This window comes from Halichoerus grypus, chromosome X, assembly GCF_964656455.1.
Source record: "Halichoerus grypus chromosome X, mHalGry1.hap1.1, whole genome shotgun sequence".
NCBI lineage: Eukaryota > Metazoa > Chordata > Mammalia > Carnivora > Phocidae > Halichoerus > Halichoerus grypus.
Genome location: NC_135727.1, coordinates 47,795,336 through 47,811,085, shown reverse-complemented (window position 1 = coordinate 47,811,085; position 15,750 = coordinate 47,795,336). Strand labels below are relative to the sequence as shown.

The following is a 15,750-nucleotide window of genomic DNA, read 5'->3' as shown; positions in this document are numbered from 1 at the left end:
CACGCGGCCCCGAGCCCCCTCCCTCCAGCCCGGCTCCTCAGTTTTCCCCCTTCAAAGTTAGCCAGGCGCGACTGGCCGCAGCGGCGCAGGGCTGCGGGTCCGACGCCGTCTGAGCGGCCTGGTCGACGGAAGGCTGAGTCTGGACCGCACTTGGGGCCAAGACCGGGAGGGCCCTGGGAGTGCAGCCTCTCAGGCACTGCCCGGCCCGCCGCGGCACACCGGCACTGGGGCTGGCGAACGCGTTGTCTGTGCACCTGGCATGCGCAAAGACCTTCCCCTAGCTCTCCTGGCTCACTGCGGAGAGAGAACCCGCCTGGAACGCGCCCTCCGAGGTCCGGGAGGGCCACGCTGGCCTTGTCAAGGTCTGTTGGGGAGAAAGGATGATCAAAGGTGGGACTCTGAGTTGCTGTCAAGCGCCGCAGGCGCCCGGGTATCCAGCTGAGCCGGATGGCGGTCCCGCGGCCGGCAGAAGAAGGGGGAGGGGAGAGAGGGAGGCTGCTGAGACAAGAACGCTCTCCCTCGCGCCGAGGTTGGCTTCAGAAGGCTTGGTGGGGAGGCGCGTCTGTCCAGGATTGGAGGTGGGCGCGGAGTCCCCTACACAGAGCAGCTGGACTGCGGGGGTTTGCGTCTTGGAAATCCAAGTTACCAACGCAGCCCGAGCCTCCACGTCAAGTTTGTGAAAACGGGGCGATGGCGATTTATCAAAGTCCAGGTCTTTCCAATGGCCCGGGGTGGGGGGCGGGGAATGGGGAAAAGGGGAGGGAAAGCGACAACAGTACCGGCCAGGAGAGGCGGGGCCGCTGCCGCGGGTACCCGGGGCTTCACCTCCTCCCTTGGTCTAGGCTGGGGTGTCGCTCTGAAGGCCGCCGCCGCCGCCGCCGCCGCCGCTGTGGGAAGAAATCCTCCTAGCTCAGTCGAATGTCGCTAAGGTCCGCCTCAGCAGCTGCCACGGTCGACGGTTATGTCGCCGCCAAAGTTTACTTGTGAGAGCGTCTTGATTCCATCCTCCCAGAGAGGCGCTGGCCGCGCTGCGTTTGGGCTCCCTCCCTCCCGGACGCTCTCGCACTCGGGAGGTCTGTCTTGCTCGCTTTCTGTCAGGCAGTGTGTGAATGTGTGAGAGAGGAAGAGTGAGTGTGTGGTGCGGGGAGTGTGAGTGTGGAGAGTGAGCGAGCAGGGGTGGGAGGTTTCGAATCTCCGATGAATGCGCTCAGCCGGAATGCCGCCGAGCGCAACGCGCCAAGGGCCTGCGCCAGGCTAGGGACGCGAGTGCCACTGCCCTCTGGGCAAGTCCGGCATGGTGTGCTGGAGCTGTGCTGCCGTCCGCGCCCGCTGGTCCGTTTCCCCCTGCGCCCGCCACCGCCGCTACTGCTGCTGCTGCTCCTCCCGATGCCGCAAACTACTGGCGGTGGAGTCTGGAGAGAGCTGGTGAGAGCCCGAGCTGCCGAGCCGGGCTACGCCAGGCGCTGGCCAATCAGCGCGCCGCCCAGCGGGCTCCGGGCTTGGGGCGGGGCCAAGGCGCGGGGGGCGGGGCGGGGCGGGGCCAGCCGGAAACTTACACACTGGCGGGACCAAGTGGTACCCCGGCCCGCGGAGCCGGGGCGGGAGTCTGAGGAGGCCTGGCGGGCAGGGCAAGCGGGGGCTAGAGGACTGGGTGGAGTGGGGAGGGGGGTTTGCTGGCAATGCGGCTGAGCATCCCCGGGAACTGCGCGCCTCTCCTGTTTGTAGGTTGCAGAAAAGATGAGGATTTGATTCTCTCGGCGGGCTCATCACCCTCATACATGCTCGTATCTTGAATATAATATTCATATTCATATTCTTTCTCTCTTCACCACCCTCCCCCCTCCCTCTTTGTCTCTTCACCCTGGGTTTTGTCTGTCTGCTTCTCTGCCTTCCTCTCCTCTCCTTCTCGGGTATTGGAAGGAAAAAGGAAAGGATAAAGCGCCCCCGAGGTGGTCAGTCGTCCGGCTCTTGGCCGGTGAGTCTTCACCTCGGCTGAGAACCGCGGCAGCCATCCTCTGGGACCGTCACCTCCATCCCTCCTTCCCCGGCGAACGCAGCACTTACTCTCCCAGAGCAGGCCCGGTTCGGGTCGCTCTTGTCTGTTGCTTGTTAATCAAATGGGGTCTGTGTCGCAGGGACGGAACCGCGGAGAGGGCTGGACAAATTTCGTCGCCCCTCACCCCACCCTGTTGGAGAATTTAGCTCCCTATAAATAAACTGTTCGCTGGAGAAGAGCGGGTGGAGCGGACGCCGCGGTGCTGCGCCATGCCGGGAGAGCCCCCAGCTCTGCGGGAGCTGCAAGGCGAGCTCGCAGTCCCCCGTAGGTGGCCGGCAGCTGGAGCCGGCGCCGGTGTGCGGGGCACCCTAGCCTTCCCGCGGGGTCTCAGGGGACTGCTAGCTCCTCTCAGGCGGTGGTGGCGACAGCTGCGGCCTGTGCCAGTGCTGGGAAGCGGGAGGCCGGCGTGGCTGGGGCTGACATCAAATTCAGCTTGCCTTCCGGACTAAGGCGCCCTGAGGACAGTGGGGGAGTCCTCCCCGCTCTGTTCTGTGGCTCTCAATTAAGGTCACCAGCAGAAAGAATCAAAAACACCCCGCTGAACAAGTTGGGGTTTTTTCCATCATAGGTTGGGGGTGGCGGGGACCGACTCCTGAATTCACAATACTTGGAAGAGTAAACCTATCTTCTGAGTGGGTCGTCTCGGATATTTGGGAGTCTTGGGTGAGCAAACTCATAATTAGCCCCAGCGACATTGGCCCAAGTTTGTGGGCCTAAAATGAGACTCACTTTTGCCCTTTAAAAACATTAAGCAAGAAAAGGGGAAATGGCATTTGGAAACATAATAGGTTTTCTCAAAAAAATGCCATCTTCTTGCAGAAAGCAACCCAGCTTCTTTTAAAAAAATATTTCTCCTTCCAAGAGGAGCTAGTTTAGCAGCCTTTACCTTGGTGGGGGGAAGGAGAAGACAGCTTCCTCCTACAAAAAGGAATTATTTCAAGAGTGACATTACAACCCACTGAACGTGCATCTGAAACCAAGGGGAGGGCGCGGGGAACCTGATCCGCTTTCAGCGTGGGGAGCCTTTCACTCTTTCGCATTAGAATGCAATTCAGCCCAAAACAGCAGGGAGAAAATCGGGGCATCTTCAGTGAGTATCATTTAATTTTGGTCATTTAGATGTGTGGACAGCAGAGTTATGGCTCAAGGGAACCCAGTGGCCCTCCCGGTTTTCTGCAGACCCGGTTGTAAAAATGGGCAAGTAGTAGAGGAGAGTGACAACATGGCAGGCAGCGTGGGCGCATCTCAGAGCTCCGCAAAGAGAAGAGCTTCATTTGATTTATCACAGTTATTTACCTTTGATGTCAGCGAGTGGAGTGGGAATGAAGTGCATCTTAGTCTAATTAAAAAGGCCTAAAAAGGCATTTGAAATGGGTTTGGAATCTGATCACGGGATGTGAGTTCGGCGTTTGGCAGCTTTCTAAAATATAGCTTGGACTATTTAAACAGAACAATTAGCAGCATGCTAAAATGTTTGCATGCTATGCTTAGGAGCTTTTAGCTGTAAACTTTAAGGCGATCTGTTCCCCTTTAAGTTAAAAAAGGATGATGCTACTTCCTTGTGGTGAAGGCTGTCAGGAACCCGCTGATCAATAAAAGTAAACTGGCGCCTCCATGGCTTGATTGAGCGGGAGCAAAGAGTCTGAGAAGTAGTCTCGGCCATTAACAATCCCCCAGGTAACGAGAAATGGAAGAATTACTCAGGTAAAATGATTAACATTGCCGTGGCATCTGTAAAGATGCACACAACAAGATAAGAAGGCTGCGGACCTCTTACCTTGGGGAGTGCTAATAGAATGTCTATATTCTGCTGTCTTTTAAAGATAAATAGGAGAATTCAATTCACGTACAATGTCATTACCTTTGTAATTGCAATCACATTGTAAAGACATGTTCTGCATTTGCAAAGACAAACGCGCTCTTCTCTAAGAAGATGGCATCAGGTTCCCTGCTTCCAGCTCACTGTTCACCCTCGAGGCACCCCTCCTTTCCAAGCAGAGCACCCCAAGTACTTCTAGCTATACTAAACCACTTTTATGGAATCCAGGCTATGAGGGAGGCAGAAGAGTGTGCCTTTGCTTTCCTTCTTTCACATCACCCCCAAGCTCAAAGTGATAGTTACACCTCCCCTCCAAAAATTACCTCTTCCATCCTCCCAGTCTATTGCAACAGATAATCCTAACACCGTTTACTCCCAGAATGTGTTTTTTTTTCTAATTGGCACGCTTGATCATTATGCTCCAACAATGCTATTGACTAAATCAGTGGCGGAAAACACCTTCATGATCAGGAATTTATTAATTAACTTAATAAAACCGTTCGGGGTGGAGAGACATTCTGGGTGAGGATAATAAAGACAAAAAGTTCTCTCAGTCTTAGCTTCACTTCAATCCTGAAGGGAGCCCCGCCTCCTCAGCCTCTTTAGAGACACAAGAGGGACATCTAGTGACCGTCCTCAGTATTTTTGATCCAACTTTTGCTGAGCAACACTGGGCCCTGGATACCAACTACAGGGCTGGGCAGCCTGGGCCAGCTCTCTGGGCCAAGGCAGCTCTTTGGGTCACTGAGGCCAGAGTCAAAATTAGTAAGATTTTTTTTATCTTTAAAATTTCAGCCACACCGCTGAAACAATGGTGAATGGCAATGGAAGAAGACCAAAATGGGGATATCCTTACATTTAAATTGAGCCAGTGTGTGAGGATACTTCTTCTTGTCCTGATATTAATAAGAATAGGGTAAAAGGTTTTGTTCAAAAAGGTAAAAAAATTATGGTAAATACTAAGGTACCAAGATATGAAGACTGTAGAACTGACAAGTTTAAGGGAGCTTTCTGAGATATGTTTTTAAAATGTTTGCTTCAAGCTCCAAAGAGATTAACCTTCAAATAACTCCATTTTTTTCTGTCTCCCCCGACCCCCCCATCTCATCCCTCTGTCTTTGCTGCAAATTGTGGATTATCTTCCAGCTTGGCTTTTGTTGCCTCTCATGGGCATCCCATTCTACCAAACCAATTTGACCAGCTGCCTGATGAAGTTCTCTTAGGAAGAAAAGCTTTATTACAAAATAATAACCAAAGTCAAGTTTTTTCCAGCCTGCATATCTGGTCTCCTTACTTAGGTTACAATGCCTAGAGTAGAGAAAATCAAAAATGAAAATGGATGAAACAGCTCAAAACTGGAAAGTGTCATTATTAAAGTCATCATCTTATTTAATCTTTACAATATCCCTGGAAGGTAAAGAGACTTTGCAGATGTGGAAGCAGAGTTGCAGAGCAGTTCAACGATTTGCCAAGATGACCTCACTACACAAAACTTAACCACTTCCCTTGTGAAATCAACAAATGCTGGCTGTGTGCCCAGCATTGTGTTAGGGACTGAGAATTTTTTTTAAAAAAATGGTCCCTGCCCTTGTAAAGTTTTAAATTCAGTTGATTAATTTAATAGCAGCATATAATTCTATGTACTATGGATTTTTCTCGAGGAGGAACTAGAATGAGGTATATCATGTTGATGACTTCCTAAAATTCTGTTCCCTTCTGCCCAAAGTGATTGCCCAATTTCTAGTTAGTCCCCGCACCCCCACCCCCCCCCACACACACACACACACTGTCCCAGGCATCACAAAGAAAGGCATTAAAAGCAGCAGCCAGGGATGTAGACATGCTGGGCAGGAGTGGGGTGCAATTTCCACCATCCTGGATGCTGTTTCTGACCCTTCTGAAATACCAGGAAAAATAGGGAAGGGGGCCAAGAAAAGTCTTTGAGGTCTCTTGCACTTTTTCCTCCCTCTTCCTCCCAAGCCCCACCCCCATTCCCACCCTGTGACAGAGGATAACAGTGACACCTTGGGAGCTGTGGCAGAAAAACAAAGAGAAAGTATTCCTTAAGTGCTAAAATTGTTTGCCACGGCCCTGTCGCCTGCCTTTTCCAAGAAACACAAGAGACATGGGGAACAGTGGTGAAAAAGGGACAGAAAGCTATTAATCACTCCCAGTCTTCCCATTTTGACAAGGCCAGCATCCCTGAACAATTATGCCCAAGCCCCCTCCATGCTTATCTCCTCTCTTTAGAAATAGCACTTCCCACAGGGCAAAACCCCTGCTGCTGCAAAACTCATAACTGTCCCTAAATAAACACACATCATGGGGACCATTTAATTAGCAAAGGCTAAATCAGCAGATACATTTCAATAAATGACACCACTCTCTAACACCTTCTGTACTACCCTGCAGTGACTACCTGTGATGTTTTGACAGCACCATTTGGGCTCCCAGCATTATTACCTCAACCTTTTCATGTGAATTCTCTCCAAGTGGATCCCAAACACTATCTTCTTAGGTGCAAACTCATACCAACTGTTATTGTTCCCCACCACTACCTTTGAAAACAGAAAGCTCTCTCTTCAAAGGCACTCTGATCAGATCGTGCCCAGCCTTCCCACTGCTGCCTCTCTCATCCCAAGGGGTTAAGAGTGACATTCCACACATACCCCTAGAGTAAATGCCTTCTTGACAACTTGGGGGAAAAAAACTATTACCGAATAAGGGACTTCAAAAACCAATTGAAATATGAACTGAATGCTAAAAGAAAGAGAGAGAGAGAGAGAATTGGAAATATACAGAATAGGGAGGCCCTAGTTTAGGGCAAGCCAAAGTTTTTGTACTGCTACCCCCAAACTCTAGCTGCAACCTAGTAGGTGGATCCTAGGAACCCCAGTACCATGTGTAACTCCCTCGGATTAGAGCTCCAGACAGGGGCTTGGCTTTTGACTCAGCCTAGACTTCTCTCACAGTCTCTTCTGCTATTTCTGGAGTGGTTGAAGCAAAAAAGGCAGAAAAAAAGAGGCATAAATATCAGCCCTACAGGATAGGTCTTGAAGATCAGCTTTCCAAATTGAAAAACAAAAAAATCTATCTAGTTGTCTGGTCTTACTGGAGGCTGAGTTCTTTTTGGAGATGTCCACAGGACTGTAAAAAACAAACCAGATCTTTCAAGACTTTCAAGTGTATGAATCCCGTGCTGTAACACCTTTTTGCATTTAAGTTCAAATAGACAATAATAGCTAAAGAACTGGTAAGAGGAGGAACACAAAAGTCAATCTGATGACCCAACCTCCTGGGCTTCTGTAGGTATCTTGGGCCAAAGCTGATCTCAGTGAGGACACCAGACCTGTTGTATACTCTTTAGTTCTAGGTGACCAGGCTAGGCCTAAGTTTACTCTTGGTTCCTCTAAAACTTCTCCCATAACTCAGGAGAGGCCTTGTGTAGCTCCCTGGGAGTTCCAGCTGCCCCACTGACTGATTTTTCACTGAAGTAGGAAACTTACTAGTTGGTTAATGTCAACTTAAAAAAGAGACAAAACTAATAAACATGAAGAACTGCCAGTTTGACCGATGCAGTTACATTACCTGGGCTAGCCATGTAAGAACCAAAGGCATGTCACGTATGCCGCTAACAGCGCAATGCATAATATTTGTTCAGGTTGACAGGCCCTGGGGCAGTGGAGAGTAAACTGAAAGAGGGAGATCCCAGAAGGAGGCAGAGAGAGCACCACAAAGGGGACAGAGAGAGCAGAAGTGACAGAAAAATCATTTTAACAGGAGAGAAGTTATGCACCTTTTTTGAATGAGAAGAAAACAATGGCTTGCCCCCTGGGAAAACATCCTGATTTGGGGTCCAACGGTTTGCATGTTGGTGCACTGGACATGGAAAGGGAAAGCTTATTAATTTGTGTCTGTTGCCTGCAGCTGGGGCCAGAACTGCCGTAGAGAACCAATGACCTTTCTCCCAAAAGCTGAGAATTAAGAAGAGTAGGAAAAGAGAGTGTCCTGTATCACAGGAGACACCAGCTGGGCTGAGTTTCGTTGGTCTCTGTTAGCAAAGATCACGAAATGCAGTGACATCAGTACCAGGCAATATCTACTCAGGGGTAACAGCCTAGGCAGCAGTGATCGAATGAAGTCTCGTGCCTAATGATGGGTTGGTAAGAGAACTAACAGTCTTAGAGAGGAGCAGGCCCAGCTTGAGGCCCACGTAGCTCTGTGTGTTCTCTGCCCTGGGAAAAGGTGGAACTTGAGAAAGTGTCGCTGTCTGGCTGTGCAGTTTCATTTGGGGGAACAGGCAATCAGTTCTGGAGGGCTGACCGAAAAGAGTAGACAGGATGATAGCTCAAAATGAGATCCATCAATGACTTCGTTGCAGCCCCAGCCAAATAATCAAAAGCAAATAGTCAGCTTCTGAAATCAATGTTTTGTGAGATGATGAGCCAGCCAGCGGAGTTCACATGAGGGTGGGGTGGGAAGGAGGTTGGGGAGGGAGGGTAGAAAAATTCTCTTTCAAGCCACCCACCAAAGCAAGCAGCTGCATTTCCTTGAAACAGCAAATTTGGTTCCTAGGAAAATCAGAACTGCAGTCTCCAAGCAAAGCAAAACAAAGAAGCAGGGGACGAGACACTTTTGAAAACAGGAAGGCGTTTTGGCAACAATCACAGGAGGGCTGGTAAGCCATTGTGCTCTTGGGATCCATCTGCTGAGCTCCAGAACATCCTCCCCACACTCCACCCCCATCTAGCTCTCAGATTGCTTGCTCGGGGTCAAGAACAGGGTCATTCAGAAAGAAGAGGTGAAGTGAAAAAGACAGACTCAGCCCAAAGATGAGAAGTAAGAAAAGCTGGACCTTATTTCTTCCAACCATGAAGGATGTGGTGGGAGAGACAGGAAAGCCCTTCTGATGCTTGATGCCATTTCAGGAGAGCAAGAGTGGGCTTAATTAAATTAATGGAAATATATTTAAAATTAAAATTGGTGACCAACTTCTAATCAGCCTAGAATTTGCTGCTATGAGAGACCATTGAGAGAAGCATAGTGACTGCGTCTTTAAGGACCTGAATAATTTTATAGCTATTAATAATTTTGTTAGTCATGCAATATAAGTGAACACTAGCAAAGTAATCAAATTGCATGCTCCATAGCAGAGATCAGGGCTATCTGGGGAAAAAAATTAGATAGTCTTTCTTCAATGTCAATGTATATGAAGACATCTTCTACAGACCCCTCTTCCCAATGTAAAGAGAATAGAAAGTTATGTCATCATATATATATTTTAATAGAGCACCATACTTGATCTCATGGTCTGTGAAACCACCAGATTAAAACCCCAGCAAAGGTAATCACATACAAGAGTCAGAAGAGAATTCACAAAAAAAAAAAGAAGAGAATTCACAACTCTGAATTTTACATCTTGTACATTACAGGAGATTCACACATGGGCCTCCTTTCCTTTATAACTCAGGGCTCTGAATATTACTTAGTGGACTGTTAACCCATTCCAATATAACATTAGATTTTCTAGCCAAGGAGAATAAAATAAAGATACTTAATTTAGTTCCCTTTTCCATGAGAAATAAATAGCTGTCACAGATCCAGAACAGCAGGGTTCATGAACAGCTCTGGAACATGGAGATCAATGAAATCTGATCCTCTCTTGAGAAAAAGAGATCTACATAGAATTTAACCAAAGATTTCCTACCAGAGGCAGTTCCTGGTCATCAGGAAGCCTTTGAAGACCCTCCCAGGTTTCCTGTTCAGTCTTGTTTGATCTCCAGTGAACATTATGATTCTCATAAAGCAGTTTTATAAATGTAAATTACTCCATAGATGCAAAATAACTATGTCCAGTCTAGGCAACTAATTTCTGATTTCTGGAACTTCCAATAGATCGGTCTAAAATAGATGGCAGACATAACAAGATAATTCAACCTCTGAAGCAAATTTACTTGTAAGGATGATAGTTATTGATGATGACTATCTATTTCTTCCTTGCTTCTTCAATTCCTCATCCCAGTAACTAATATTTGCACACAAAAGGATTTTTATGTTTTAATACACATTTATGTAATATAGGTTTCTTACCAATTGTAATTAAAAATGAACCTAACTTCAGTTTATTTTTTGTCCTCATTTAAGCCATCACCATCAGGAAACATTACTTAATGGATCTAAGTGCCACACTTGATGCTTAAGACTGAGACTCAATAGCAGTGTTAAGATGTGAATTTTGCCCGCCAAGGGCTTACAGTCTAGTTGTGGGTATCTTAAAAGGAGAACTACAAATACAAGGAAGCACTTTTCAGGTATCACAGAAGTAGTGCTCATCACTGATATAGACTAAGTCCAAAGGATGACTGAGCACCTAGAAGCTGTGGGAAAGTCTTTCTGGTGAGAGAAAGAGTATTTGTAAAGGCACATAAGCTGTGGTAACTTCATTGCTTTGGGGAAACAATGAAGAGTAGTTTGGCTCAAGTATTTATTCTACAAACACCATTGAAATGATGTGGTGTAGTTTTTAATGGCACAAGCTCTGACGCTAGATAGATCTGGGTTCAAGTCCTGGTTTTACCATTATCCTTATTGAGTGAACTTTAACAAATTAATATAATATCTATTTCATAAGGATGGGGAATTACATGAGATGATATCTTAAAGCACTTCATGTTTTACATGTTTAGCACAAAGAACTCAGTAATTTTTACCTCTTATATTTACTGAGCACCACAAAGTGCCAGATACAATTCAAAGTGCCAGGCTGCTACTAACAAAGAGAAAGCCTCTACCCTCAGATCTCACAAAAGCTTTGTATAGTGGAGTAATGGGAGTTGATGTTGAAAACGTAGGTAGAGACTATTGTGCAGAGCCTTGACTACTAGAACAAGTATTTAGAACCTTATACTGGAGGTCGGTGGTGTCATCAAATTTTTTTGAACAGGTTAATAACTAAATAACATTTTTATGATTTATGGTTTACTTGGAAATGACAAATTAGGATTGCTTCCTCTACCTTCATCTAACTTTTACACAAATCCAATTCCAGTACAACATATACCAAAACTGTATAAATTGATTGAGTTCAGGAGTTAGGGTTGCTGAGAATGAATAACAACACTGAGACCTGAGGTAATGGAAATCAGAGGAAGCTGGTATCAGTAATGGCAGTTGGATGATTTCTTTTCAGGAAAGAAGAGGGCAGGATATATTATTAGAAGATCCCAGGTAACAAGCAAGTTCTGTTAGATAGAGATCTATCTGTTTGTGACAGAGTGCAGAGTGAATAGGATCTATGACTGTTTGTAGAACATTTCATTTTCATGCCAGGTTAAGGGTCTTTACAATTTACACAACACATTTAAGTAATTTAATGTGCTTGTACCTTCATAATTTTCATACCCTGTACTAAATCTTCAATCACTTTACCTTAGTTATGGCTGGGATGACTTCCTTAGGCTCTGGGCCTGGACCTAGAGGTGAGTCCCATTAGTAGATCTAGTTGTAAATAGCTGGAGAAAGCAAAAGCAATAGTGAAGAGAAAAAGACTGACACAAAAGACTGTTTGGAATGTGTTGCCCTGGCATTTTGTTTGTAGCAAATGTTCCTTGAAATAAAATATTCCATTGATAGAGATCTGGGAATCTTTTTTGTTATAAAGAGATTTTATTGTAATAGGAACTTGGAGGAAAGAGATATTTGAGTTTAGGAAATTTTTCTTAAATTATCATTCATTTACTTGGCAAGTATTATTGAGTTCCTACTGTGTGCTAAGCACTGGGGAAAGGAGAATGAACAAGACAAACACAAACATGGTTTCTGCCTTCGTGAAACTTTTAGAACAGTGAGAGAGAGACCAAAAAAAAAAGACAAACTGACACCTACAACAATTTCAAGTTAAAATAAGTGGCATGAAAGACACAAACATGGGCTGAAATAATGATGATGATAGCCAGGCACTGTTCTAAATGCTTTATGCACCATAACTAATCCTTACAACAACCCTTTGAAGTATATACTATTATTATGCCTATTTCACGAGGAAACTGAGATGCAGAGAGGCTAAGTAACTTGGGTAACATAGAGAGTGGTAGGCAAAGCCAGGAATGGATTTGTCTGACTCTAGAGTATGTTTTCTTAACTATTGTACCAAAGAAGAGGTTGAAGAAACCGACTTTAGAACAGATAATCAGAAAAGGCCTCTCTGAGGAAGTAACATTTAATTTGAGATCTAAAGACCATCTAAGGCAGTCTATATTGATAAGAATTCACTAAATGCCAAGAGATGGTCTGTTGAGCAAACTTCATTTTCTTCAAGATATTTGCTAGCAATTAGACCAGGAAAGTTTCAGTAAAAGAAGTTAAGAGCTTTGTCAAAAGATTACACTGTATAAGGAAAAGATCAGGAGGTAGAGGTAAGACCTAAGACCTAGTGGTAGAAATGGAAATGATTAATTCTGGCAACACTGGCAGTATATCTGTAAAACCATGTAGTGCTGTGGTTTGCATACTCTTGAGGACAGAATGTCCTGGAACTCTCCTGTGTACTTCCACAATTTCCACCTCTGTCAGATCTCATGACTGCACCAGAAGTGTGGTGTGTTCCAAGCCTATGACATTTCTCTTTGGGACTTGCCTTGGCATAATGAAAATTAAATGTGTCTAAGAGCAATCAGATGACCAATACAAATAACCAACCTCTTCTATGTGAACATAAAGCAAGCCTCACTGAGAGTGGACCCAGCAAGTAACAGCTCTATTGATGCTACTCACATGATTTCTTTAGGCCTGAAACATGGACCAACTCCAAATTTCAGAGGAAAATTCCTTTCTATAAAACCTACCCATCTTGCATTAGGTTTCACTTATCTGTAAAAAAGTAACCCCTAATCTTTCCTTTATCATAAAGAATACAGCAGACCAAGCATTTAAGCTTATCTTTATCTTCTGCCAAGACTCGCAGCTGAAGTCTGCTGAGGATGGACTATGGTGGCACCCAAACAGCAATGTAGATGGAACCAAGGACATAAGTGGCAAGACTCTCTGCATAGGTTAATAGAAGGATGGAGCAGCCAACCAGTACAGTTGGGCCACAAGATTAATTGTGCCCTAGCACTGGTCAGACCTAGGTAACTAATGCACTATTTTATTAATCATAATGGATATTTGTGGCTGGTAAAGCATATAAGAAGTTTGTTTAAAAATTCATTACTGCCAGCCTTGTAAATTTCATTCAACAGTTCAGAAACCAAACTCCCTTCCATAATCAAGTACCTCCCAAAGAATTAGAAACCTTCCAGAGAAAAGGACTTTTTTTTAGACAGAATTAATTCAACATTCTGTCTGTGGATGCCTGGCTGTTAGAAGGAAGGTTAAAGACCATTGCTATTGAAATCCCCCACAATTCCAGGTGGTGGCAGCGCAGCTCTAGCTCCAGAAGCTTAGGCTAAACTTTTCATGCAAAACCTTGGAGCAGCTCAGCAGTTACAAATGACTAAGATCAAAGGGGAAATGAAAAGTCACAGCAGTGACCAAGTCAGACTAAAATATATGCAGGGCTATAAATGAAGTTCCTTCAAGCTCTGCTATCACAGACCAAACTCCAAGGCTCTTGGATTCATTGACAGGAGTACCTTGGCTGGCCACTTCATAATGGTATTTACTAAGTAGGCCCAACAGTGTGTTCGTGTCACTCAAAAACGCTAGAGATGGATCTGATTTGTTCTTCTGGGCTTCTGCTTCAATAAATAATGCCCTTGGAATTGATTAGAAAGCTGGGAAAGGAGAAACATGGGAGAGAGAGACAGAAACAGTTCTTCCTCTCTTGGCTGGACTCCATTCTTCCATTCCTAGTTCTCAGCCTAGAAAAAATGGTGTAGGGTCTCCCAGAATGGCTGTGACCTCCTCATAGTGACTCACAGAAGAGCTGGCATGCCATCTTCTTTCCTCTTCACCACCCTAAATCCTCATCTCACAAAGGATGTACTATTCTAGGCATGACTAGAAAGTGAAGATAGCTCATATCAGGAATGAATATTATTTTCTTTGAAATTGACTTGTTCCCTAGCTTATCATTATGGTAGTGACAAAAGTTTGTTTTTTTTTTAAGACTATACAAAATGACTGTGGGTAAAATTGAAATAAGGCAGTATTCAGGACCAAACCTGATTCCTTGAGTATCACAGAGGAATAATAATGTTTACCTTATATTCCTATATTCTTACAGAACTCTATTATTTTTATAAAATACTTTCATGTAAAGTGTTGCATCTGAGATTCCCAACATTTTGAGATGTTAGAGAATATCATTTTACAAATGAGGAAACTGAAGCCAAGATAATTAAGGGACTTCCCAAGGTCACTCAGCTAGGAAGTAAGCAGAAACCAAGACTCAAATCCAGATATGTCTGATTCCATATTGAGCTCTCTTTTTACTCTACCTGTGGTTCATAATGTTCTTCATGAATATAAGGACTCCTTTCCAGATCAAATGTTTTAGACTCCCACAAAAGAAGGTTGTTCTTTTAGTAGTCACTGATTTAATCAAATGAATCATGACAAGAAGACCCTCTTAATTCAATAATTCTTTTAATGAATTCACAGCTTATCCAAACAAAAACAGTATTCATTTTAAAATATTAGTTTGTCGCATTGTTTTTTAGTCTACAGATAATGTTTGGAGTATATATAGATACTGCACAATGGTTGGGAATCACTTCATTAAATCTCTAAAGCAAGAGAACTTGATTCTTTCTCTAACCATTAAACAGTATAATGTGGTGATTAAATGCTTAGGCTCTGGAATCAGACTTTCTTGGGTCACATTGGTATCTGTGCTACATAGATGCTGATACATGATTTTGATACTAGCACTACTGCCTTGAAAAAATTACTTAATCATTCTGTGTCTAAGTTTTCTCTTCTCTAAAATAAGATAATAATAATACCTACCTCATAAGGTTGTTGTAGAAATTAGATGAGATTATGCACATAAAATTCTTAGCACAATGCCTGACACATAGGAATTACTTAAAAATGTTGGATTTTATCTGCTACTAATCAAATGTATTACCTTTATCAAGTCATTGAAATTATTGTTGATTATTTCATCTGTAAAATGGAAATTGTGAATGCTAAATCACCCTAAAGCAGGTGGCTCACCATGATATTTTGGGGTCTCTTCCAACTCTAAGATATATGGTTCTGAGACCAGCACCAGCTCTTCCCTATAACAGAACTACTGCTAGCTTAAAGGAGCTATAACAAGAAAATCTAGAAGCAGAGAAACCTATGAAAACTCCATTTATTCAGAACAAGAACCAAAACAACATAACAAATAGTCTCATCTTAACTTGATTACATCTGCCAAGATCTTATACCAAATAAGGTCACAGTCACAGGTTTCAGGTAGATATGAATTTGAGGGAAGAGGTACTACGCAACCCACTACTACTGGGAATGTCACTTCATCTGTCCACATCTGTTTCCTCATCAGTAAATTGGTGAGAAAAGTGGACTCAAAGTATTTTGATGATTATGGAAATTCCAAATTTTCCAGAGTCTATAATTTTTATGGTCTCCAACCACAGTGTACTTATAAGAACATGAGACAACAGAAGAACTCACAAAAGAAATCCAGAAGCATGAGGGATTGTGGTCTGTTTTCTAAGCACATTAGTTCAAAGCATTAACTGACCACAAAGCATCAACTCCCACACTGTGCCAATACTATGGTAAACACTATGATAGTGGGGACCAGGTCTTTTATGCATTTTGAACAAGTAACACCTTGCAGTGTGGGTGCTTAATAAATGTTTATCATTATCATTATCATAATTGTATCAGAGGTTACCAGCAGAGATAGATAGTGCTCATT

The 15,750-nt window shown here is 44.2% G+C and overlaps 1 protein-coding gene across 1 annotated transcript in view; it reads left to right on the top strand.

Moving 5' to 3' along the window:
- Positions 1-4: 4 nt before the first annotated feature.
- Positions 5-15,750, top strand: part of TNMD (tenomodulin) — a 181,579-nt gene continuing 165,833 nt past the window's right edge. Inside the window, exon 1 of the mRNA XM_078065328.1 lies at positions 5-362. The gene's annotated coding sequence lies outside the window, so the exon portion shown is untranslated. The remainder of the gene's footprint in view (positions 363-15,750) is intronic.